Below are 3,412 nucleotides of genomic sequence, written 5' to 3' on the forward strand. Positions count from 1 at the left end.
TGGTCATAGACTCTAAAAGCGTGGTTGTAGATAAAACCGTGGTCTTTTAGCATTTTTTCATGCTAAAAGACCACGGTTTTTTAGTAGCCTAGTCGTTTCAGTGTGGTGGTACTTAATGTATGACATCGGTTTTAAAAAACACATGTTAAAGAGGTCAAATAGTGTAGTCTTATTGAATTAATTTAATTAATAATTAAAAAATACTTCAAATCCCTAATTAATCCTAACACACAAATTAACCGCGTCTACTCTTCACACTCCCGTCGCTGCGCTCTGCCGCGCCTCCGCGCGCTGCCTGCTCAGCCATCTCCCTCCGCCGCCTGCTTCGCTTGCTCCGCCTACTCCGCGCGCCGCCTGCTTGGCTTGCTCCGCGCGCCGCCTGCTCCGCTGCCTGCTCCGCCGTCTGCTTCGCCTGATCCGCCGCCGCCTAATTCGCCTGCTTCACCTGCTCCGCCGCCGCCTGCTTCACCTGCTCCGCCGCCGCATGCTCCGCCCCCTACCTGCCTGCTCCCATAAGCTCAGCCCCTAATTCGAAACCCTAGCCTAAAATCAGGTGAGAGTATGATATGATTATCTTAGAAAGTAGACGTTGTCTGGACCCACCAATCTTCAATGTTTTTCCTTGCTCTGTTTTCTCCAGTACCTAGTTTAGAATCTAGGCACTGCTACCTAATTCAGAAGGATGAGAATAAGGTATCAAATTGTTCAGAAACCACAACGTCGTGTTCAGCGACATTTTCTGACCTTCCGAAATAGAAATAAACAAGTCGGAAGGTGCTGCTAAATGCTGATTTTACTAGTTTTCTTGCTTGGTTATATGGTTTATTGGCAGCATTAGCGCATTCATGATTGGCATATATGTTTTACAATCACACTATCAAAATTCTCATCTTAGTCCGTAGAGAATCAGAGATCCTCATTAACTATGTCCCATTCTGCAGAAAAACTAATGATTTGAAAAGAAAAGTTTTTTTTAAGTAGGCCACCTTAACATTTTTTTGTCTGCAAGAAGTGCCGAGACTGGAGGTCTTTGGCAGTTAATTCTATTCAAATATATCTCATAATTGGCACTGATAATTACGTATTACACACAGACATAACAAGCTTTATCTTCTGGCATTGCAGAGAAGGAGAGGGGACTGGGGAAAGCTCAAAGTGAAATTCGAGCACTGAGAGCAACTGAAGCGCTCAAGGATAAGGCTTTGGAGGAGGTAAAACTAATCAGTTTCCCCATTGAGAAACTGTGCAGCTGTATTTGGAGAATTCATTCACTAACTCAAAAGCAGCAGTAATTTATCTGTATTTGGTTCTGTATTAATATAAAATAAAGCTAACCGGCATATTCTATTACTTATCAATTATCATATATAAATATATGAAATGAATAGTAGAATTGCAGTTGATTCTGCAGTACGAGAAATGGAAAGGAAAAATTGAGGACTTATCTCACCTTGGCTGGATTATGTTATTACGTTGCTTGTATCTGTCAATTGCTTTCTCATGTGTGTGCTATTCATTTTTCCAGCTTGGAAGTGAAGTCAAAAGGTTGGAAGAGAAGCTAAGATTGAATGGAAACCATCTTGAGCAGAAGGTGTGAATCGATTTATTGACACACCACATACTGCATATTTATTTCTTGTTAAATTTCCCCCCTCTTTAACAATAAAAATTGAAATAGACATGAATAAGTGTTTTGGGGTCTGGTTAATGCAGAATATTGACATCAAGAAGCTCACAGATGAAAAGAAAGAAGCACTAGCTGCACAATATGCAGCTGAAGCTACTCTTAGAAGAGTTTACGCCAAAACCAGAAAATATTGAGAAGTGCTTTAGAAAGAGCATTGATAGTCGAGGAGGTTCAAAACCAGAACTATGAGCTTAGGAGGCAAATTGAGATATGCCAGGTACAATATATAGATCACTTCTATGATGCCTATATATAAGTTCCAAATCTCTAACTAGCATGCATATATATGCAGGAGGAGAATAAAATACTTGATAAGACACATAGATATAAGGTTTTGGAGGTTGAAAAGCTTAGCCAAACCATCAGAGAGCTTGAGGAGGCCATACTTGCTGGTGGAGCAGCAGCCAACACCATCCGTGATTACAAGCGACAGTGGTGGCTAATGAATGGAAAGATGAGAACGACAAAGTTATGCCTGTTAAACAATGGCTAGAAGAGAGAAGGCTGCTGCAGGTATGCCCATGAAATATTTAGGTTAATACTGGACAAATCCTCCATGTAATGTGCGGTGAGAAAGAAATTCACAATAGTTTAGTGAAATTGATAATTACATGCACTAATTCTATTATGTTTACTTTTACTATATAGTGACCATTGGATTCTTACGATCATCGATCCTTATAAGGAGGAAGCTGCTATGTTGGATCCCTTTTATGATGGTATTCATGATGGTGTTTGGAAACAAGTTGTTCAATTGTAAGTTGAGTGGCTTTACTTTTATTTTAAAATATAATTATACTTGATGTAAATCACTTTTCATCTTCTAATGAAGGGCATTAAAGCTTTTCAATACCCAAAAGCAGAGGAAATGAAGAAAGATGTCTTCGTGGTCAGTAATTAAGGTATGTAATTGTATGCAACTTGATTCATAAAAGTGGATATATAAAAAATTAATCTGTAGTACTTTCATTCGAATGTAGGTTCCTAAACAACCTGACAACTTTCAATGTGGTTTCTATGTAATGAAATACATGAAGGAAATAGTTGAGTGTGATGGTTCTCAGACGATTGGCTCGTTGCATTCATTGGTATTTGTTTTCAATAAAATTTATTAAGTATTTGGTGGTTGACTATCACATTGTAATACATATTTTTTACTCACAGTTCGATAAACCAATGTACTCCAAAGAGGACATTGATGACGTGCGTAAAGAATGGGCGGACTGTGTACAAGATCATATACTTGAGTAAAGAGGTAATGAATGATCTTTATAATTTTGCAATACGTCGTGCATGTGTTGCTACATATATTTCTACATTTCTTATATCAAATTATTATAATTTATGTGTTCTACTTATTCTTGATATTAGGTTATATATGATATGATGTGTTATTGATTCTATGTATTCATTGATTCTATGTGTAGCTATATATTTTTTTGCTACGTGAAGTAATGCATTTTTTCTTTATTTTTGTCCATTTATTTTATGCAGGTATGACGTTGCTAGTTTGGATGCAAAGTGGAAAAATGTCATATACACTTGAAAGTTTTAGTTGACGCTTAGTGAAGAACATTGCTTAGTTGCATATTTTGGTTGGTAGAATTATGTTTAAAGTACAATGCAAAAAATTCTAGTCCGTTGAATTAATTCCCGTTTCTAGATTATTGTAATGACTCTTGAATATTAAACTTTATTTAAATTTATGTGTTTTGATTTGTGTTT

General features: G+C 37.3%; 1 long non-coding RNA gene across 3 annotated transcripts; it reads left to right on the forward strand.

The window, feature by feature from the left end:
• On the forward strand, window positions 1-3,412 carry LOC130997067 (uncharacterized). 3 transcript variants are annotated; one of them, XR_009092911.1, is made up of 10 exons: window positions 1-553; window positions 1,126-1,211; window positions 1,526-1,591; window positions 1,714-1,904; window positions 1,980-2,200; window positions 2,336-2,443; window positions 2,520-2,589; window positions 2,668-2,775; window positions 2,852-2,942; window positions 3,182-3,412. It is a non-coding gene; the product is annotated as an uncharacterized LOC130997067 (long non-coding RNA). The 3 variants fall into 3 exon arrangements; XR_009092912.1 differs by lacking the exon at window positions 1-553 and having other exon boundaries at window positions 1,024-1,211; window positions 1,980-2,255; XR_009092910.1 differs by lacking the exon at window positions 1-553 and having other exon boundaries at window positions 1,025-1,211.

Source organism: Salvia miltiorrhiza, chromosome 8 (assembly GCF_028751815.1).
Source record: "Salvia miltiorrhiza cultivar Shanhuang (shh) chromosome 8, IMPLAD_Smil_shh, whole genome shotgun sequence".
Lineage (NCBI taxonomy): Eukaryota > Viridiplantae > Streptophyta > Magnoliopsida > Lamiales > Lamiaceae > Salvia > Salvia miltiorrhiza.